Source organism: Trichoplusia ni, chromosome 1 (assembly GCF_003590095.1).
Source record: "Trichoplusia ni isolate ovarian cell line Hi5 chromosome 1, tn1, whole genome shotgun sequence".
Classification (NCBI taxonomy): domain Eukaryota; kingdom Metazoa; phylum Arthropoda; class Insecta; order Lepidoptera; family Noctuidae; genus Trichoplusia; species Trichoplusia ni.
In genome coordinates, this window is record NC_039478.1 from 16,357,314 (window position 1) to 16,382,348 (window position 25,035).

Consider the following 25,035-nt stretch of genomic DNA (forward strand, 5'->3'; position numbering starts at 1 on the left):
TAAACAAAACAACGGAAAATAATAATATTCACATGCGAATAAAAATAACAGCAACTAAGATATCTAGTCAAACATCTCTTGATATTAGTCATAGCTTGTGATATTTTAATTGGGTAAAAGATGTTTAAAGTAGCATTCTTGTACCAGAAACTATTTCAAACAGAATGTCATTATTTGGTACTTATTGTAAGTTATTAAGAAAAGTTCATGTCTAAAATGCAAATAAAATCGTAACTTTTTTAGCATGGTTTCCTCTTGGTCTGTTAATAGGTGGATACCAAGTAGTCCAAGAAGTTTTAAGTGCTGAGTTTCGAACTGTCAACTTTATCCTCTACAAATACAAACAAATTTTGCGTTATTCAAATTGAAATTAATCCTGTTTGCATAGTTTTTTTGTGGCCTCTTTACATTTGGAAAACTGGAGCAGTCTTCATTAAGGTTGTGATGTTTAAAACAATGACAATCTAACTTACCTTTAATAAACATTTACTTGTACCCCGGAACGCAACAATCTGTCATGTCCGTGTACCATGTTACACGCGTGATTAGATTCATGAATATGTCCACTTACATGCAAGTCATTGTTATTTACGAGAAATGTTTAAAGGTACGTTACGTCAAACATTTAGGCGAACCATCAAAAGTGATGACACCCATACGTACAAAACTGGAGTTAAAGATATGCCGAAATTTTTATGGCATCTAAATAAGCATTTTGCCTACATGCAGTGGTTAAACATCTTATTATATTTAAGAACTCATTAGTCATTATGACGATTACTAGAAATACTAGGATATGAATTTTCAACGGAGTTCCTGACCTGTGCTAGAGCTCTCTAATTCTTCCCTCCTTAGATGCCACAACATCTTAATTCCAAAGTAAATTTATGGCATTTGTTCAACAGAGACTTCGTTCTATTACTCTTGTACTAAAAGAAAATACTTTTGTAGGTTTTTCATAACTTCAGCCTGCTAACAATGACATAACAAAACAAATGACTGTCACACCCATTTTCAGGCCTTTTGCGTACGTGCCCAAATGTCAAAGTTTAAATTAAGTAAAAATATTTGCCAGCATGCGTAATATAGTTAGCATAACTGAAAGTCGGTTGTATAATGTTTTACATACATTGAACTTGTTTATTTACAGTTTCTGATTAGGTTACACACTTTTTCATCATATTGTGGTGTGTAGTATGTAATATCTTGTAATAGATGTTATGTAAAATTCGTCTCGTCGATGTGCCTTATGAAACTGTGAGGTTTTTGTTTATTTGTTTTAAGGTAAAACTAAGCTAGTAATAGTTCCGCAATGACTTTTCGTCATGTTCTTTAGAATTACTTTGAAGCTAGATATAAGAAAACGTTACGAATGTACTTGTTTATTAAACTAGACAAAAGACAGACATACGGACAGCGTCGACTTTTTTTACGATTCCCGGGTTCGGTAATAGAGAAAGAGGATATACCTAGAGGTTTAAAAACGGTTTATACAGTCTTTAATTAAAACGGTGACCAATTTCTTTCGATTAGTTGTTTTATTTTAGCTTCGTAATTGACCGGCTCTTTACTTTTTAGATACAGAGCGATGAGTATCCATTAAATGATTATTTAATCTTAATAAACATGTTGTTATTCGACTTTTCTAGATAAAAATACAAATTAATAAAGTGTCAAATTAGTACACATCCGTCAAATTTAATGGAACACCTTTTAAACGTTTAATGCAAGCCATTTTGAAAGTGACTGACATTGGGTCTCAAATGTCAGTGCAATAGGGGTCAGTGTGGTCAAATGTCGCATTATATACGTAATGGAGTGTTAAAATAAAATTATATGAAATTTTTTAACCAGGTCATCGTTGTTAAAATTAATATTCAGCGAGATAATTATTCATAACATTCAAAGTACTTAATTGATGATATGTTTTCTGAAAGTATTAGTTGAGAAAAAACTTGTTTTTTTTTATAACCAGTCAAAATCTGTCTCTTAAGAAATGTAAGAATTTAATATTCATATAATGAAAGTTTATTGCACTACCTATAGTTGTTTGGGATAGATATGAAAAATACTCCAAAGACAATTCTAAGCCGTTTTATCTACAAAAAAAAAATCGGTTACGATTCGAATGGAGATAAAAATCAACCGAAACATTTGAAATAAGCTATGTTGTATATTAAATTAATTTACTAAATTCTCAACAAATTTCTATTTAGCATACCTTAATAAGGACTGATGAGACAAAATGAACAAATCGTTTCACCACAGCCATAAAAAGCGATAAAACAAAGATGGCTGCCAAGAAACAAACATTTGACATGAAAAAGTCAAACAAAACGCAAATGGCGGTGAAAGTGGTGTCTTCCTATTCTCACAGAGGCCAATCAACGGAAACCGAGTACACTTAACAAACAAGCGAGGTAAACATACAGTAAACATACTTATTTATCGACAAATTCTTCACGCACGTACAAAATTTCAAGCATGCATATAAATTGCGGTATGTACGAAAATCAACCTTACATCTTAAATTTTAAGACTGTTTTTATCGTACATCGTATCGTAGCTGTATTAAAAGAAATGTATGTTTAGACAAGAAATAACTATTTTTTAATTAGTGAGAAACTAAATGAAGTATAGTCATATACTGTCTCCGATGCCTAATAAATGCCAGTTTCAAACTAAAACCTTTTTAACAAAGCGTCATCATTGTATCGAAACTGTTACTGTCAGGAAAATGGCAATAAATTATCATTTTAATTAGTCTTTTATTATAATGTCGTTAATAACTTTTTATAGACGACCTTCGCCAAATTAGGCGCCATCTCGAGACATAAAGTTGCGACAATATTGCAACGATCAGCTTGTTTGTGGAGTTAAGTTTGAGGTCAAGTTGTAGATCAAAAGTTACTGCAATTAATTCGCAATATTACTAAACTCAAGCGTTTACGACTCCCCGATGCAATATTAAAACTGTTTATAATATTTAATCATGTGTTCACTTAATTTCGGTCTGACTTGTGTAAGTCAACGTTTCACTGATGTATTCGTCTTTTATTTCATATCATTCACAATCACAAGAATCAAAGAAGACCTAAATAAAATAGTAGGAATCATAGAAACTACAATCTACTATCGATTTAGAATCGAGCTGGAACTATAAATCAGTGCCTTGGGCGACAGATTGTACATCGAAAATAGTGTTCGATACCTTACACTGGGTCTACTACCTAGTCTAACAGAAATCTTGGAAACGTGAGAAAGAGATGCCGCTCTACACCTTGAAGCATGCTTTCTCGCTTCCACTACTAAATCAGGCAGTGGTAGGACCCCAGAAAAGTAATGTTTTCTTGCTGTTCCGAGGATGTTTATACGATGTATTTAGTCTCCAATTGAATTACTGAACGAAGATTTCTTAAGGTAACTCTGAATTCATTTGCCATATATAGGAGAGTCGTGTACTTTAAGATACGAACGGTTCACAGGTTACTTCGCATACATAAACATTTCTCTTGATATAGAAGTACAAGATTTGTTGAATAGTGAGCTGTCTATGCTTAAATACAATTTACTTACAGCCGGTTAGCACTGGTGTCCATTATACTGGGATATCCCAGTATAATGGACACCAGTGCTGTCATCGGGTATATTTTGGATTCTTTTTTTTTCGTTTACAGAATCCTGTGTATGTACCCACATCGTATCGTATCCGATATATCGAAGACCATGTGAGAACCAGCTATTACATTTATGTTGAAAAAAGTTGTAGAAACGACGATTTGAATCAGGTATTTACAGCAGCTGTATTTAAAATGGATTTAAATCATATAAAACTTGTTTGTTCAATTTCAATACAAATATTAACTCAATTGACACGACAACATGGCCGGCCTCGAGACTGCATTCGATTTCATGATATTAACATAATATTTTGCATGCTGTTGAAATTCGAAACTTGATTTGCAAAATTAAAATTCTTTAATTAATTTCGACATTTAAATGTTGTCATTTGAAACAAAATTATGTTTTATTTTAGATCGAGTAATACATATTCAGTAGCTCAAAATACTAGTGTATTTTTATTGGTATTTATTTAATTAATAGTAAATAAGTCGTTTAGACGAAACCAATACTCGAAAATTGTACATGCATTAGTATTAGCATAAATGGCAACATGTTTTATTTAAATGACTACAACATTCTAAAGATGCTACTCGATTTTAATCGACCATTATAAAATAATTACATTAATTAGCCTCATTACGACGCAAACGACTCAAACAATCAAGGCACCCATCACCATTTTAAAGTTGTAACCGTTGCTATTGTGGGAAGAAGACAGCGCTATACATGACGTAGAGTGGCATCTCTCTCGCACAGCTGTGATTGGCTGACAAGAAGGTGTCATAAGCAAAAAAAAGGCAATTCATGTTAAAGAAAATCGACTAAAGCGATGTCACTATTACATAAACATTAGACGTTTATTTAAATTTGTATGTAAATTACTCGTGTGCAGATAAGCGCAGGGACACCGATGTAACGAGGCGTCATATCGATTCTAGAATCGATACCGATGAGCATCGATTTCTATCGAGTGAAGTCGAGTCTCTCGGATCTTGTTACAGGTATCTGAGCATGTCGGAGATGAGAACTTGGTAAGTGGAGACTTTTAGGGAAATTTATTAAAATGCCGTGTTTTTAGAATATTCTACTTATAATATTTTTAGATTTTCCTTGAACGTAAGTTACTAAGCTAATAAAATAGTGTCTGTGTATAAATCTGGGCTTTTTGCATTCCATGTGAAAATAGGTAACAGCTTTCAAGCGAATTCTCTCTTTTTGAAAGCTAGATATGCAGATGCAAGAAAGTCTCTTTTCTATGATTTTAAAAGTTGTCTAGTGCTCTAAATACTTCTAAACTGTGTATTATTAAAACAGGATACAAACCAAACGCGGATATTTAAAATGATGTTTATACTTCCGTCTCCTATCAAATGTCAATTTATAAAATTAATACCAAATCACAATATTATTTATAATCGTTGCAACAGACAAGTATTTATTGCACTATTAATAGACAATAGCTCTACATTCTACAAGTCAATATCACGATGCAGATTAAAAAAAAACAATGACATTGACACTTAACACCCGGATCTAACGACTGTTTCTTATCAGATTGTACAGTATGCAATACAAGTCAATCAATAAGACAGAGCGAAATCAGATAATGAACCTTATTACTGTTGTATAAAGGCGAAGTCAAGGTCACAGACTCATAATGTTCGCGCTCCTGTGTGGTGGTCTGTACCGATACCGGCTAAGGCAGTAAACCTTGCCTTGCTAAGCTTAGAAAGTCAAGTTTTTTTTTTAACTGGATATTAATCAACTGCTTTCTAAGTGATTTCTATATTGTCTAAAGATAGACTAGTTTATCTATAATTCATTTTAAAATCTGAGATATTGTAAGTTTTTTGTTAACTATAATTAAAAAGCAATTAATAGTTCTAGGAATGTTGCTCTTGATCATGGTCTAAACTTTTCATAAATAAAAGCAAGTTCCACTTTCACACTCATATTTTCTTCTCGGTATTCAAAAGCTTTCGAAGTATCTAATCTTGTCATTGAATTTCATCTAATTCAAATAGATAAGAAATTACAATAATCTTCACACCAAGAACATTACAAGTAAACGGTAAAGCAATTTATGAACACTTAATATGTATACACTATACTTAACCCAAAATGCATCAAAATCTCTTTTGATTAATTTTTCAATATAATCAAAATGTCAATCATTCTTTCAACTTACATTTTATGATTCATGCTTTTCGCTAAACGATTGATTCTGTATGACACCAGCTGGAAATTTTTAACACTTTTTGTACAAAAAACCAGTTGTAAATATGCATAAAATAATGTACGAATCTACCAACTGGTACTAAAAAAACAAACCAGTTATTTAGATATTTAGAATCTTATAATGTTTACGTGACTAAGTATTGCGAATGCCATTTTACGCAAGCTTTGATATAGAATTGGTATTCAGTGCCAATATTTATATAAAACTGGTAATAGTTTGTTCTTAATAACAACACGTTTTGTTTTTAATAGGCTGAATAGAATACAGGCACAAAAATAAGACTTCGAATGCGAAGAATAACGAACAGCTAAATGCACTCATTAGTGTTGCAGTTTTTGAAATTGTCAAATAAAATTAACTTTAAACGTCAATAAGTGTTATTTTCGCATCTGGCTGTAAGCTTCCTAACTCACTAATTATAAAAATCTTGCATCCTCTATAACAACCAAACAAGGATTAATCAACTTATAATTAAAGACTTAACTAACTTTTAAGAAATATTATTGTCCACCTCATTATTATCAAAACTTAGTTGACCCAAAATCACGGTAATTAATTGACAGAGGCAATAATTTCGTCAGTCGTTTAAAGATTATCACCGGTCTACATACAAGCATGCAAGACATCGTGAATCACTCTTAAATATTGGTCATCATTGAAGAACCGTTGTAGCGGTTCGAAAACACCATAAAAACTCATAACAGTAACCGATGAATATTAAAAAGGTGTTGCAGTGTCTCGTCGGGAACTAGAAATTTTGAATTTTAGTTTAATAATGACAAAAGTTTCAAGAAAGAGGTTAGCGCTGAAATGGCTAGTAAAGTTAGTGAATTGAAGAAGAATAATGCTGTACATGGAGTAATTGAGAATAGGCAAGGATTTGTATAAATAAAAAATGAAGGAAAACAGGAACGTGAAAACATGAATAATATTGTTAGTAAAGTGAAATTCAGAGTTGGTAAATGTTTGGAATTAACATAATTTTATAAATAAAGATGAGGGAACTGAGTAAGCAAGTGAAGGATCTATAGAGTTGTCAATTTAATTCCACTTGAAACTTCCACAAAAAATATAGTGAACACTGAACGTATTAAAAACCTTCGTTAATTCTAACAATGGATTGACATGTTTAAAAGCGTAATAACATGTAAATATGTATGTACGTACTAAAATGAAATAGCTGCATCAACGGTCGTTACTGTTTTGCATAATGCGAGTACTATCAACAAGTCCTCGGTCTAACATTAATGCAAGTGACATTGTGCCACCAGTTGCGTTGAAACAATATTCTGTAACTGGAAAGGGTGATTTAGAAATACAATGAAAGGAAGAGAGAAAATATTGGGGATTTATCGAAATTGTCTGATGGACTTGAGTTGACCCATGAGTACGTAAGTTCAGATCATAGAAACATAGCAGTTACTTACATCCACAACGGAAAGAGTCTGCTCTAAGATTTATAACAAGTTCTAAGGAAACTGTAATTGTCGATCCAATTTAGACTTAAAATAATTACTGTTTATCGCGAAGTAACGGCGCTAACAGTTCCAGTTTAAGATTGCACTTGGATATCAAAGTAATCACTGATCGGTCACACTGAACGGGCAACGACCTAACACGAAATCTAACAATTTTCCACTCTGAGAGGCATTTCGAAAACATCTGGCGTCTAAACTGAGAAAAAACTTAACTTTGCAAACTTCCTAATCCCTATTTTCTAGCCCGTAAGGTTTATTTTTAGAGTAAAATTTATGCAAAGCATACTTGTTATAACAGCTCTGGTTCGCTGATTCGACAAAACGTTTGTATAACGAAATTGTTAATATTGTTGTCGGACTTTCTGTTGCTTTTGTTATTCGCTTTGACAGTATTTTTATCGCCAATTATAACATAAATTAGCATAACGACAATTCTTTTAACATTTTCTTCGCACAACTAAACAAACTTATATCTTTATTAGAAACGTTCAATAATTCACCTTCGTTTCCATCGATATTTCCGTTTCACGCACTAAATTATCTATTTTAGTAATTTCCTTCATCAAAGTACATCCTATTATAGACAGCAACTACTCTCGTCTCTTTAAAAGCCATGCAGCAATGTAATGCATTATTTATAAAATAGAAAGCCAATATTCTATTATCTATTCCATTTACTAGTTCTGCCCTTCTCTGTGCTCGCGTAGGTGCTGCAAACACACCATTCTGTATTTCTATATCCAATTAATGTCAAGCTGTATCTAATTTGACCACCGTCGGAGCGTGAAACTTCCTACTGGCACATCATCGTTACTTTCCTAATAATCTGATGTTTTACCAAACATTACCTACTTGGAATTTGTGTCAGCTATAGAATCGAAAAAACTGTGTGCATCTTTGCCGTCTATGTAATTTTTGCCTGTAACCGTGACGTCGTAATCATATGATTTTGTCTGTCCATCAATATAGAGAATCGCAGATGGAGAGCTAACGGTATAATCAGTCACATCTGAATGAACGGGCAGCAGGTCTAGATTCCATCGCGGGGAGACCTCGATAGTTTTTTGCGGATAGTTTCTCTTTTAGCTACACTATTAATGGTCTCTATGCCTTAGTTAATTAGGTATCTATTTGTTAAACAGCTTGTAACTTAGTTAGCTTCGTATTTGTTACTGATAATTACTTTGATGCTTTCTTAATTAAATTTTCTACGTCATTTCATTTCGAGGTTGTTATTGATCTTTTGTTTTCATTGATATTTGACGTTCGCCGTTTCGATGTACAGTCCTTTCATGTATGTACGTGCTTGGAATAAAAATAATGATTGATACGACTGATAAATATTGATTTCGTAAGTTTCTGTCTTAAACGTGTTTCCCAGTAAATTAAATTGTATCTATGTATAAGAAAAAGAAACAGCGGTGTGCAGTCAAGCATTTAAAAGTTTTACTACAAAAACCACTTGAATTCCAAGTTGTTTGAATATTCATAACGTATTTCGTTATATCTTAATAGTCTCGCCATTAAATGCCAAGTCCTTTGTCCAGTGCTCACGTAACTGTCAAGGTTTAAACAAATTATATCATCATTCGGAATCGTGACTTATGATCATCTTTATTTGAGATATTTCCTCGTATGATCATATTCATGCAAATTGGTGTTAGTGTATAAAATAATTATCCAGCGAATTCTATGAGTTTTGCAACTAAAATTGTTGCGACTCCGTTCGATTGTGAGATCGGTTCCAGTTTCGCAAATTTAATTGAATAAACGAAAAGGTGTTTGGGTGACGTTGTTTGAATTGACTAGGAAAATAAAATTTGTTTTGCACGGTGCGCAGTTCTGCTATCTAAACTTTTTACGTTGTTTCTTTGATGTTGCGTCACAGTCCAAACATTCTTTAGCCTTGATCCAATGATTGCGGGTGTTAAAAGTGATTCGATTATCGAGTTCGCCACACTATCAATATACGTTTCTTTTAAGACATTCCGAGAGATATTATACTCGGTTGATGACTTAATACCGATTCCAATGCGATTGTTGAGTAAACTTGTGTCAATCGTACAGTTTACGTATCCATTATTTATGATACAATGCATCATGTATATTACAACACCTCACAGATCGATACAAAAAACGTAACACTTTATTTCTACTTGCTCCGTTATTTTGCACCGTTATCTACTTCTAAGTGTTAACCCTTAAATCTTCCGCGACCGACAAATGTCAATCACGACTATTTGCAAGAAAATGACACCATCAACTTAGCTGTAAAACCACCTGCAATATGAAAAATAACCAGTATACTTAGATCTTCAGTGTAAGATACTTGGTGTTTGAGCTTGTACTTGATAACGGTCAACTTAAAGTGGGTGGTTTGAAAACAATTCAGAATTGTGTCGTGCCTTAGGGCGATAATCGCTTGCGCAATATACACCACTTTTGGTTGTAATGTCTCTGCAGTTCCCATTGGCAGTGCAAGCGATTATGAGTTAATTGTGAAACACTAAACGTTTATGCTTTTTAGTTTTGATTGGAGAAGGCAATTTCGTAGATTGCAGTTGTTAACTTAGTTTTGTGATAGCCCTAATTGCGCTATTACAGGGGTTCGAAACCGAGCTCTTGGTTGCATGATGTTAAAAGTTTATGAGTTTTGAAAAGCAGGTGTTGCAGTTTGAGTAGATAATTGCCTTATAAAACAAAACTGAGTGAAGCAAATCGTATGGAGTAGGAATGAACCCTATTTAAACTTTTTGGTGCTTAACCTTCAAATTCAGAACTTCCAATCCGAAGTTACTTAATAACATCGTTTCGTGTATTCATTACTTCTACCGTTAATTTAAAACCATGTTCGATAGCCATATCCAATGGAAACCGTTGCCTACATCGGCGCAAGCGCACCAAAGTAGGTATCTCCTTGAATGTTTAAAGAAATCGCATCGTGCGCACGCGACGTTTTCTCGTACACTACTCGTTTGAAAATGTCTTATGTGGAATAGATACTATAACATGTGTACAGGGTGTTACTAAAGTCCCTATTGATATTTTGGTTCCGTTATTTGTATTTGCCTCTAAGAAACACAAATAAACAATATAACCATGACAGGGGTTTGCCAATAAATCCTAATAAAATATATAATTATTGCGATATTTATTGCTAGAAAGTCTGTATACCTAACTTAATTTCATGATAAAAAATATTCATAGCAAAATTAACACAACAATCCCACTACATTTCTTGTGAAATTTGTATCACACCCTGTATAACTCTTCAAGCATAGACAAATGAGTGTAGTTAAGAACTTCCTTCAAAGACTAGAGCACACCGTTTCTTTTTAATGTTCGCGTTAATATGTGTCATAAGTAATTGACGTGCTGGTAATAATATGTTATGGACTGTGACATTTAAGCACATGCCATTAAAATCCTATAAAAGAAAAAATATACAATATTAATGGCAATACTTTAAAAAGATAAGCACGAAATTCTTCATCACCGTAAAAAAAATAGCAGAACTTGATGAAACTAAATGTTCGATGTTTAAAACTTGTTTTTAAAATCCGTTACGAATTAAGTTCTAAAAGGACTAAATTAAACGAAACAGTTTTATTTAAAAATCGAACAATCGAGTTTTTTTTATATGTAACCTTCACACTTGCACTTCTCATTTTCATAAAATACCAAGCTCCTAAAAACTATTGCATTCATTGTACATGTAGAAAAAAAGTTCCAGTAAGTCGTATCTACCCACATTTAAAAAGGTAGTCTATTAAGTATATTGGGCCTTGTAAAACAAAACATTTCATGTTAGTTTAGTTGACAATATAAAACTTAAACGACGCTAAGGCCAGTCCGTGAACAATGCGCGTCAATATGATTGACATTCGACACTCCTGTATCAGGGCTGGCACTTTACAGATTAATAAATAATTAAGAGCATAAAAAATAACATTTGTTTTTTTTTGTGTGATAGATAAAGCTTAGTTAATGACTTGTATTATAATCCTCTTTTAATTGTGATTTAATCAATTAATAAACTTGCTATTCTCGTTCATACCTATACACGGAAAGATTATGTATATGTTTAAAGTTCTGAGGTAACAAACATATAGAAAAAAAAACGAAACACAGAAGAATCAAGATTCTTCTTTGAAGTACTTTAATAATACGTAGGTTTATATTTGATACTTAACTTTGATAAATGTGTATCAGACATTGCCAATAAATGTGTTAGTTTTATTAAACCAAGATCACTTTTATGTCAACTTTAAAGTGCATGCCTACTATACAATAAATATCCAAGCATAAAGATATATCTGAAACCACTGTTAATAAACTGTCAAATTAGTTGTCACTACAAGTTTGGAATGAGCTGAATAAAAATATACATCCGTTTTATTTTACATCTACTTTATTTTGACAGCCCTGCAAGTGCTACAAGATACATACATCCATTGAAAACTCGACCATTTCGAATTTCGGCGAATCTTATTCCGTAGAAAGAAGGTTCAAATTTGTTTGATTTATTTGCTTATGTTTATGAATGATTACTTACACAAGTGTTTTGTTGGACAATACAAGTTGATGCGCCAGTGACCTGTTTTTAAACACGTGTACACCGGAGCAAAACAATCAAGTGTGTGACGGTTAAAATAACATAGGTTATGAATTTCCATTGTTTGGGTATCTGTCAAAGTAAATAGTGTTGTTGTGTTTCAGGGTGTAGAGTAGCCGGTATATGAAGGTTAGGTGGTAAAATATTTTGTGTACTGAATGCTACATTCATATATACACATACATTCATGTCACATGAGATTGTGTTTTTTTAATGACTACCGTACTAAGAAATTCTTATGTCGCGGGTTGTTTACCAATATTCAATTCATAGAAATCCACTCCTAGACACCCAGACTCAGAGCAAGCATTAAACTATCATAATCACAAACGTTACTTTTGATGTTAGAGTACATAGCATGGGAGCACATGGTCCGATATAAATCTCTTTTAAGAAAAGCGATATTGAATAAAATTCACAATAAATCAAAACAGCATAATATCAAATACCTTTTATAAAACTGAACATTTCGATTTTCTATCGAGTAATTAATCATACTCATCTCGTTTTATGTCCATCAAGGCAGCATTTAACACATAAATCTTCGTTGCGAAGGAAAGCTATCAAATCGGAATTAAGTGATCTCGAAACTGCTAATTAGGCGCACAGCCCAACATTAACTTTCCACTTTTTGACAACCAAATCATGTACTGTGAAATATGTTTCGAAATGTCATGTATTAACTATTAATACAAGTTTCAATTTAGACCCTGTACTATAACCTCAGCAAAACTATCGCTGTTGTCTAAGCGAGACACCGCATTACAATTTGTAGCGGCATCTTGCTTCCACAATATCAACCTTCTTGCTTTGAGAATTTATATTACGCGGTGGTACAACCAGTTTAACGAGTAATTATATCAAAATATGTTGCTAATAGATACTAAAATTGACACAACATGTTGATAAATTTGTGTAATCATAAATATGAAGAAAGCTTCATTCAATTTACTCCATGGACTTTCAACTTTTACTATGTCGTAAGAGATGTATTAACTGCGCATGATCTTATAATGTGCCTATCATTAATCATGGATAGTTTGAAGAGTTGAGCAGAAAACGACGTTTTTGTTGGCTTATAATAAGCTAACGATGGTTGTTATTCTCATACAATAAAATTGAACTTTTGCACGACATCAAAATTCAAATATCAAAATAAGATAAGGTCGTATATATTATATATTTCGTCTTTTTATATTTCGGTTCTATGAATAACGAAAAAAATGTACCAAGTTATTTACTTAATGATTATATTCGAATTAAAAATAAAAATGTATGATTCTAAATTCAAATTTAATGAATGCCGCTCATTTCCATAGAAAAAGAACATGACAACTCAAAAAAAACATGTTATTTTGCGCTTAAATCTTTGACAAGTACAATAATAACTTGTTAACAGTTTACTTCAGGCGAAAGTCTTAACTGTCAAGTGTAAACGGGTAAGTTAACGGTCGTAGGCAAAGGGCCAACTTGGTCACAACATTAACATTGCCTTGTGTAACTCTTTAGAAAACTCGGATACTTTTGACACGGAATCTCACATCATGTCACAGCTGCTAGCGGCCATTTTACTGAATCTGTGCACCAAAGTTTCGACGGTATTCTGCATTTAAAATATTAAAAATAATGACATCACGCACTGGTCATGCCTTTTTTTACTTATTTATTTAAAAGCTGCAATCATGATTGGGAAATTACATTGGCATGTTAATTTAAAAGCCATCTTTTTTCGATCAATTTAATCGTTTCAAACGTTCATTCACACATTTTCAATTATTTTTTTCTAAAATAGCATATTTTGTAAAACTATAATTGTAATCCAAATAATCATCTCAAAATATTGGAATTTAAGTAAAATGAACTCAATAGAAACTAGAGTCCTATCAATTTCTTAGAATATGCTATTGTTATTGGATTGTTCTATAGTTATTATAACGCTGCATAATACTGCACTAATAATAGGTACTGTACATAATGTATTATACGTGAAACAATTTAAAAAAACAGAGCATGTGTGATTCTAATCAAATGATTGATTAGACCAAGGTGACAATGAAACTGAATGCATTACAGATGAAACATAAAATAGTTTCTAACCGTCTGGTGATTGCATAAAATCTATTTATTAAATTGAAGCAATTATTATTCATAAACATCTCCGTCGTATTATATTATAATTACCTACTAATTGCTGTTTTTGAATGCGTGTCATTAAGATTGGCATTTAAAACCACATTAATTGCTTAATTCTGTTACCAATTATGAATACTAAATAATTTCAAGCAAAATTATCTCAAAACTTGCTTTTTAGGAACTAAACATTCAAATGATTTGATTAAAATACACAAAAAAATTTAATCAATAATTTGAGTGCATGTTTTTGCTTATCTAAATTCATGATACTTAACTTCATAGAAGGTTTGTTCAAAAGAAAAATAAACAGTCATACATCATCATTGACTGGCCTGTTGGTCTGGTGGTTAGTGGCCCTGACTGCTATAACGGAGGTCGTGGGTTCGATTCCCACCCAAGACAAATGTTTGTGTGATGAGCACGATCATTTGTTCTGTGTCTGGGTGTAATTTATCTATAATTTGTGCGTATTTAGAAATGTAAAAGTATGTTTATCAGTTGTCTAGTCCTCATAATACAAGCTTTACTTAGTTTGAGACTAGATGGCGTTGTGTGAAAGTGATGGAATATTATATTATATAAGTACAAAAAGTATTTATACAAGGTTATTCACAGAAATCTTCAGACTAATGTGCAAGACATTCTTCACCAAAAAAAATACACACGACGGATATTTATTTGTCAAGAATCATTGAAATGTCACGATTCGTCATTGGCTTCGACAGTCATGCTAAAAACATTACACCAACCTTGATACCCACTTAAAGTACCAAAACATAACTACAAAGTATGTCCTGAAAGGGTCAAGAGTTAATTACGTGTGACTTTAAGACACTTTAAGTATAAATAATAACTGTAAGCTGTAAGTGGGACGAACATTTAAATAATTTAAGTAGTGGTACTTTAAGAGGCATCGATAATAACTATGTATGGTTTTCGTGAAGCGAATTACTAATTATGTTTTTGATTGTGTGCTCACGATAAAATGTTAACCACCCCTGCAACGCCGAATTAGCTGATGTATCATTGCACCCGGTTGACCCCGGTAGACTGGAAACTAAACTCCATATAGTTGGAAAAACGCTAGCTGACCGGTTGATATTAAAGCAATATGAGAAAACCTTATCACATTTTTTTTCATTCTTAAAAAAAGTTGTTTCTCCACATGGTCATTTTCTTTGTAAACATATTGTAGAGGTATAAATAGTCAATCAAACTATTCTTCTACAAGAGACAGAATCGTAATAATGACATACTTTGGTGTGAACCTTCTTGTTATAAACCTAGTTTCATTGACCCTGAACACAGATATTATCGTTCCCAGTCTTATTCTGACTCTAGCAAGGACAGCAATCAAGTTTCAAGATTAATACGGTTAACAGCCTACTACTTATTTTTACTTCATTTTAGGTTTAAAACGATTAAAAAAGTAATTTTCCGATTTAATCTTTAACTACCTATATTTAATAGTTTTATGTACTTTCCTTTTCTAAACATCATTTGCGTATATTTTATACCAAAAAAATATTAATATAAAAAAAATATAAAAAAATAAATATTTCCCAACTATGAAAAATATTGTCTTATCTTACCGAATGCTAAAATGGATGACCCTATTTAGTGTTGCAATGATCGAATAATGTAAAAGTATAATAATAATATACAAAAAAAACTTAATATGTTAAGATAGCGTTGACATTACGCAGTAGTTTTGCCTATACTCGAGCAACCAGTCGTACTTCTTTATACAATTCTAGGTCAGACCATGCCCAAAAATGTAATACACGATAATAAACATATCAAGCGTAAAAGCGTAGGCGAGACAAAGAAAAAATACAAAATCAAATGGAAGATATTCATTGCGCGTTATGTATTAAGACAATGTCATTGGACCGCATTGGACGCTCAATGAAACGAAAACATTCGGTGAATTGTCGTTTTTACTTTCGCGTTGAGTACTACTTAGAAAACAGACCGACTCGTATGTACCACTTTGGCGAACAAGTGAATACGTTAAATGCATGAGACAATTTCGTGCTCATTACCTTGACTTGGATTGAAGAAAATGTCGCAGTTCTGTTACTTAATAATGTGGTTTATGGTTAGAATGACAATTTCAAAATTTAAAAGACTGTAGAAGCGAATTCTGTACCAACCGGCCAAGTGCGACTCGAACTCACGATACTGAGCGTTCTGTAAAAATAGGCCAAAAAAAATGACTGACAAGTAAATTTCAAAAAGAACTTATTCGTCACGTCATGGTCATAAATTTATTGGGTCATAATCTCATTCTTTATTTTTTGTTACAGTGGCAACAGAAACACATCATCTGTGAAAAAAATATCAGTCTATCAAATACAGTTCACGCGATAAAGCCTGGTGCAAACGGACAGACAGTCATTGGAGCTTTACTAATTTCAGATTAGGGTGCTTATCTATCTGAGCAACATGATCATTTACGCTGTAACTATCAAAAAAATTGAATAACGACATTATACCAGTTCTACCTACCAGTGTTTCCTATCGTCGTAATTATTAGAACCTCAAACAATCCCTACATATTTCCCATGCTCTCTCCACTTTCTTAGCTCACATGCAAAGTCAATATAACGTACAGACGATGTCGCATTAAACTGACGATTCAATCTTAAGACCCAAATAAGGAGCAAACAAGATGAATCGGACAAGTCATCCAATCAGAAAGTCAAACGAATCTTATGTTTTCTTCCATATAAAATATGGGCAATAATTAAATATTCTAGCACCATTCGTTTTAATCATTAACTGTAATGGCCTGTATAAATTCCTAATATCTTATGTCATGTTTAGAAAAAAAGAAAAAAAATGTATTTACAAGATATCCACTTTTTAATGTCAAACAAAACGTAGACGCTCCTCTTTTCCCCCACCTTATTGCTAATGTAATATCTAGGTGGTTGCAAGCTAATGCTCAAGAAATTCCAATTTTAAATTTGGGCGAAGAGAAACTCTCAATTTAAATTACGCTAAATGTTTTGTGTTATTCTCGCCAGACCATTTAAAAATAAATTAGTCTTTAAAACTCATCGCAAAAAGGTTTTTCATAAATATCTTTGCACTTTAGCCGTAAATGTTAATAGTTGTAACAAGGTCGGCGGGGCATCACGTAAGGCGCATAATTTCCATACAAATTACGGTCACTTTCGAAATTGTCCATTGAAATTCGGTTGTGCTGACAATTTTAAAACACCATTGTGTTCTGTCACGAGTCTAAGAAGTCTCTTTGAGCTTACTGTTAGAAGTGATAGCCTTGGTGTAGACTCTGACATAGTAAACACACAATTATGAAAGAGAATGGATAAAGGCATGATTTGAATTATTTATAAATTCCTTTTTGTCTTATCCAACTCTTGAGGCCTAAGACCTCAAGAGTTGGATAAGACAAAAAGGAATTTAGCTAGCTTTCTTATTTAGCTTTTAAGGTGACATTAAAAATTAAAACATACATACAATAATTTTACTTAACGAAGAACTAAGGCAAGACATCATCTGAAAGAAGATATCAATTACAAAAACAGTTCATTGAAACACGGGAATTCGATTACAAAACTTAGGAGAGTTATAATAAAACATTGTCGTTGCATCACCTTCATTCAGTCACGTTTCTATCTGGGCTACCACTTACTTGCATTAATATAGAATTAAGTTGACGAACAAACCACAAGCCGGTTTTGACAGAACACTATTTTAATGTCGCAGAAGATGAATTTAGATAGCTTTATGAAAGTCAAGTAAAACTCAAAATTATTGGAATATTTGCAAATACACAACATTTTAACAATAATTATCGTCATTATAAAGAATAAAAACAAGTCAAGTAATTAACATTAAGTAAATACTAGTTAAATAAAACAGCATTTGATAACGGTACATGAAGATATAACAGCACTGTAGAAAGCTTAACCAATCAAAGAATTACCAAAACAAAAGAATGCTATGATGCTTAACTTTCAATACCAAACACAATTTTATAATTGGTTAACCCAGTAGCCAAAGAAAAAACAGAAAATCCATTGACATTCAATTTCTTTAAAACAAACGTTTTCTTTGAAAAACAAACAGAATATGATCTCATTTCGTAAAGGTTAACATTACACCATATTATGATATCACATTGTCTCACAATAAGCTTTTAAACTTGAGATAGCCTGAATGACGTCATTTGGCACAAGTTTAGACAAGGTAAATGCAGATTTTCTCACCGTATACATTGAATAAGACCAGGTGGGTGATTCTCCAGAAAAAAAATAACACAAGTTAACGTCGTCATTATCCTCACCAACTGGTCTAAGTAACTGTGGTACTAAATTTTTATAATTTTTAAGTCATCTATTAATAGCGTGAGTACTTTACGAACTTGGATAAAAATAATTTAGAATACATCAATCTGCAGTATCAAAAGTGCGGTGAGGATAATGACGTTTTTAACTTGTTTTACTTTTTTCCGGAGAATCACCCAGGTATCATACAAAGTTAGTAGTCTTTAAAAAACAAATAAGGATACAAGAACAACGAATATACACAAATTGAAAAACCAGACAAAACAATAATTATAGATAAAGATATAAACCAAAAACTGACTACATAAAGGTCGAAATTCTCAATATGATTTAAATAAATACAAACGATACAATTCCTGTTAAAGACAATTAACTTTAAGATATCGACAGTATTTAAGCAACAATTAAATCCACGCTTATCAAACAACACAACTTTAATTACAACTCTACAAACGCCTAGGAAGTACACAAGGTTGCTATAGTAACGGATGTTTTAAATAAACACATATTTAAAACATATGATTAGTATGAACTTCCTTCTAACTTGATACGAAATAGAGATAAAAATAATCTAGACTTTTCCAATTTGGAATTCTACAGATATTTATCTCTCTAGAAAGATGAATTAGATAGACAGGCTATAAATGAAGTGATACTTTAACTGAAATTTCAAGAAAATATATGATTACAAAAAGTAGCCATCTAAGAGACTCCACCACAATTAGGTACCATAATAACCATTGCACAAAAAAAAACATCAGCAAATAACAAAGCAATGCCATCAAAATTAGAGAGATTTTCATTCACTTTACAACCAATTGTACAATAAGTGTAAAAAGTAAAGTTGCACAAGATAGCAACGATGTTCAGAACAAGTAATTTCCCTTAGAAAACTTAGAAGTGAGAGTAAGAAAGTGAATGATCGTGTGAATTTTATATCGGCCTTGTCACACAAACATACATGATCGTTTTATGTGAAGCGTTTTAGGCGTTGAATGCGAAATCAATGACTATTACGCTTTCTATAGCGCATTAGGTGGTTTATCGCTTATAGGGCTTGGCTTTCGCATTTCATCAAAGAAAATCGTTTTACGGGGAATTTCGATGCAGGTATCGAAATGATGGATTTTGTACTCTATTTTGTGACAAGTGACAGAAATGATTTTAGCAAAAAAATTGATCTTGTTGATCCAGACACAAATCTTAATCTAAACAACGTTAACAAGCAACATAAGTAAGTAAAGGAAATCAAACTGTTCGACGGACTTTCCTTGATGTTCAAAGGCAACAACTAAAATCGTGATCACTGATTTTCCTTAATGCTGATCGCAAGCCTTTTTATATCATTTCAATTGTATCTAAAGTTTCTGTACAACATCAGTTTCCAAACGACATTCATAAAGAAGATAATCCGATGCTAAGAAATAGTCACGATGTACACGAACATTTAGCAAATCCGTCAAAACGTCACTCCAAGAATCGAACGTAAGAATTATGTATAATAACAGTGACTTCAAAAATCTTGACATTAAGCTGTACATTTATTACATTAATTCGATGTAATTGTGTGATAACCACTTCATTCAAGGCAATTCACACGTTTAGGGCCTTTGTCAAAACAAACAATGGAAAGTGAATATTTTTAACGACTACATTTAGAGACAATGACATTTATTCGCGTAGTTCCATCGTTAGAGCCATTAGAGACCACTTTTATATTATATAAGTTTATAATTTTGCTCATAATTGCAAATGTCTTCGAAAATTTTGCTGGTAATGAGTATTGTTCTGATTGTCATTTAAATATCGTTAGTCTATAAGTGTATTCATGTTTCAGTAGGCTTAGATTTAGGAGGTGTTTCATTAAAATTTCCTACATCTAAATTTGAGAAATGATTGAATGTTACAAACCATTGCTTTTTTTATTTACCTTGAATGAATTTCCCAGATTGAAATAAATAAGAATAATTTCCAAGAAATGAACATTTCAATCAGAACGCTACCAAACTCTTACTTCGACTAAAAAGTACCGAAACAATGACCAAACCATTAGTTCCATCGGAAAGCAATTTAAAATTCGAACTGCACTACTTAAGACCCGTTTCGTTTTGTACGATATTTAAAAAGCTGTGCCGAAACTATTCCGTGACATGGAATATAAAAAAAATATCTATATTTGGAGGCGATTGGTGTATTTGCACCAATAGGAGAGGTGAATGCGGTGGCGGCGAGGTTGTGGCGAGGTCGTCACGAGGGCCGACGCACTGCACACTGGACCGATTTTAAACTTTTATAGAACTCACGACTTGTCAGGTCCTGTACCGAGACCTTGACTGCGCTAAGTGGTCGTTGATATTACTCACGCTGATTAAGAATAATTTTAATTGGATGAAATGTAAACTGCTAATGATTTAAGGCAGTGATAAGATAGATGTACTTGATAAGAGTAACTAATTAGAAATTCTTGTGAACTAAGCTGACTATTATTAGAATATACAACGTGCCTTGCTTATTATACATCATTACAATTTTATTTAATAATCAGGTTTATGACTCTCGCTCTAAAAAGTTGTCCATCTTGTTTTTTTAATAGGAAAATCTATATTTAACTAAAAATAACATCTACAAAGCAAATAAATAATAAACCACTTTATCTGTAGTCAATTTAAGTAACCATCTATAAATACACTTGATCGGTATTTTCCATTCACAATGACCCAAAGAAACCAACAAGTGAAACCTACCTCAAGTGACAAAGTATGCAAAACAATGAAAAGTCGCCTTGTTCCAAATACATCGCCCTTTGCATAGTGGGCGGTCAGATTTGCCCGCCTTGTGCGACCGATCTAGATGTGAACTCGAACATCCCAACCAGTACACTTACAGGCGTGTAGAAGAAGGACGCATAACAAAATGTCATCCTTAGATATCATGATGTCCTTATCAAGTAAAACGTACAGACATATGGTCATTTTCTAAGCGTAGTCCGTGCAAACAGCTGTTAGACATATGTCTTTATTGCATTATTAAAGAGGTGTTCCCCAAGGTTCAATACAGGGTCCATCACTAACAACGATGCAACGATAAGCAACTTAAAATTTAACCAAGGATTTGAACTTAAGATATTATTTTTGGGATTTAGGTTAAACCTTTGGGATGGAATTTTCAAGGTAGCATGTTCACATAGATAAGAAGAACAAACTTTTTTTGACCGTGTAGGGATGGAGAATGTTATGTTTATTTTTGAAATTTTTGGAGTCTTCATGTCTGCCTACAATATTTTATAAGATAAGGGGCTTATAGTCTTATTAGCTAAGCTGTAGGCGTCTCTTAGTTACGTGTAATCAGGTCCCACCTATACTTTCACTTGCATAGACATAAAATATTTTCGTTTATATTTACGTAACTCTACAATTAATATTGAAGATTTGTAGAAAAAAAAACTTGTTACAGCATGCTTGGCAAAAACTTCGTTAAGTAATTTATATAAGGCATTTCGAAGGCTGTTGGAAAGCAGCGCTGATGTACTTTCCCTCAACCTTTACAACTCGATAATCTACTTACTTTAATCTGTTATTTCTGACGTTTTATAGTAAATGAATATATATTTTTGATTGTAAAAACTGGAACTCATTCTCATGGATCAGAAAGTGATGTCAAAGTTAAAAAAAAAAATTCTAACTTCGATAATCCTACATTTAAAAGACTTATAAAAGATAATTTTATTTGTTGCTATTAAAGGAAAAAATCAAACAAACTAAAATGAAATAATAGTAACTAGCACAATAAAGCTATAAATCATATTTATCTTTACTTTAACAAATATATCACAACAATAAAAAATAAACGAGTAAAGTTGCAAGTGCTAAATAATCCACGCAAAAACGTTTTAATCGAAAAAACGTGACGCAAATTTGAACCGAACAAACAAATCGATATCACAACACCGAATAAAATGAATCTAAAATTTATATGAGTATATGAGATAATTGTTGGAAATAATGTTACAAGTATAATGGCTTGTGCTAAAACAATAGCAGAAAGCCGGATACAGGAAGCCGTTAAGTGTGAAGACGGTGATACACAGACACACGGACACGTTCGTCTAACATTAGAATGATTCGCTACTGTGTAATGTATTTCTATGACGGAAGCACATTTGTGGGTTAATCATGTGGCGTCTAATGCAACTTCTACCTTGCGTAACTTAATTTAAGATGTAATATCAATATGCATTTATTGCAAGCATATAGGTTAACGAAATCCGAAGATTAAGATACGATTAGGAACATTGGTAATATGAGTGAAGTAATTGAATCATCAATCATTGCTTTTAATTCTCCTGTCAATATTTATGTATTTCAATTTAAGTTTTTGACGTATATTAGCTTGTAAATAAACTACAATTTCATATCATCAACGACCTCTGAAGCTGTATCGTTTATTTATAACTCATTATAAACATCTGAAACATTATTGCATTTATCGCTAATATATTATGGCTAAGCACTGGCATTTTAAAGTAGACTGGTTATAATGTTATAGACAAACGATCTTGACCTTTATGCAGGCATAAGTTTAAAGGTCACATTCGTTTTGTCGAAATAAATCTCGGGGCTATTCTTAAAGAAGTATAATGAAGTAATTTGTATTTTATGATAAGCTAAAAGTTGCTTCGCATGCGCGACAGTTTTGGCCAAGTGCCATATGGTCTATGGAAATATTTCCCATAGAATTTCTAAGTGAGAAGGTAACGAGAGAATTTGAATAAGTAAAGTCTGGTATCTAATGCATACATTGTATACAATGTTTGAAGTAAAAAAACATGTCAAACAGACGAAGCTCAAAATACGTCCCAAGCTTACCCTTATCAGCTGTTGGATGCTTTTATACCCTCTTGTTTGCATAATCATAAACATAGATGCCTTTGTAACGAAAGCCTGATAGCTTGTGTTTATTTTAGACCCTGATAAGTAGTTCAATGTTACTTTTTACTAAGGCACAGACATGCATCAAATTGTGTAGACGTAATAAATCAAGCTTAGTTGCCTAGTTCAGTATTCAAAATATATTTTTTTATTCATGAGCCCTTGAAACTTTTTTCGAGTATCGGCAACCGCTTAACAATATATTTAAGTGCAAAAGTATTGATACATATATGTTATAGAGATTTGAGCTAAAGGTCACCGCGCTAAATAAAATGTGCGGGTCATGTCGCGGGTTCAATCCCCGTATATGTAAAGCATTTTTGTGTCTAATGTTTGTTCTCATTTAGGATGACTTTGTACTTGTGACTTAAATGCTTTTGCCTCCCGCGACACAAGAATTACATTTCCAAGAGCGGGAGTCGTCTTTCTTTGTAATTTTACATTTCTTAATGATTGAATGAGTTTCTACAATTACCTAAAGCGTTTATATTTTAGATTTGAGACGTAAAATATCATGTTCATAGTTAACATTAAGCGGATATAACAAAGGTAATAAAATTGCTTTAAGGTGTAATTACTTGCATCGCGGCCCGTTTAGTGTTAAGATGGTTAACTAGGTAACTCACAGTAAAGCTAGGGTTGCACGAAATTGGATTTTAAGGTAATTTGATGGAAATAATTAAATATATGCCTAATTAACGTAGTATCGACTACAGTATAAACCAAACTATAAATAAATGTTCCACTGCGCGTCAATCGACTACACTTTAAAATTCGAATTTCTCGCCGGTTTTTTTATTGTTAGCTACCATTTTTTTGGCATCGTTATTTGCAGCATATCGGCCTATCTTATGATACTTTCTACCTTGAACTTCTAAAACAAAGGTCTTTTTTTAAATTGAAAATTTACTATAGTTTCATTTAAGATCTGGTGCAAAGCTATCTTCAATCCAATCCTTATATGAAGTGCGTTACAAACTAAATAAGTTTTGTTTTCCAAAGTTCGTTACTTCAACTTTGAAAGTTTGTTTACCAGTTATTTGCAACATTTCATGTTCCATGGCGTCATACGCTGTTCGCTGTCACCGCAGTATTGCGCAGTGCACGTTTCTGGACGAAATTAAAAAAAAACGTGTCTACTGATGTTTTTTAGTTTATTAAATTAGGTTCTATTAAGACTAGTTGTGAAAGAATTATCTTTGGTCAATTTATTATTGTCTCGTTATTGTAATTATGTTTAATGTTTGTTAATTAGCTGTTTGCTAGATCAATGCTCAATAGTTTGATATATGGGAAGAAGGTTTTATTTTAATGTGGGAAAAATAGACTGATATTTTCGTTATTATTTTAGATACCTCCTTAATTATAAGAATCGTTTTTTTGTGTTATAGAAAATTCGGTTACCGCTTAGCAAAAAAATGTCGACGGTATAAACAAATCTCTTTTCGTCCATTGTTTACTAAAGACACATAAGCTTGTTTCGAAGGTAAATTTATTCTAAACAGAAGCTCGGAGCACTCTGCCTCGTACAAGATGAGTCACAGACCTTTTCACCCGGCCATTGTTAATTCTGGACACAAACGCGTCCTTAACTTTTCCCTCACATTTTCGTTGGACTCTAAAAAGTATAAACGTTCCGTTTGAATATTCATAAACTCTTTTATGAATTATGAATGTTTTAGAATTTATAATAGCCCGC

The 25,035-nt window shown here is 32.5% G+C and overlaps 1 protein-coding gene across 2 annotated transcripts in view; it reads right to left on the reverse strand.

Annotated features, from left to right (window-relative positions):
* The window catches only part of LOC113497218, a 145,607-nt gene that overhangs the window by 118,710 nt on the left and 1,862 nt on the right, over window positions 1–25,035 (reverse strand). The window lies entirely within an intron of this gene.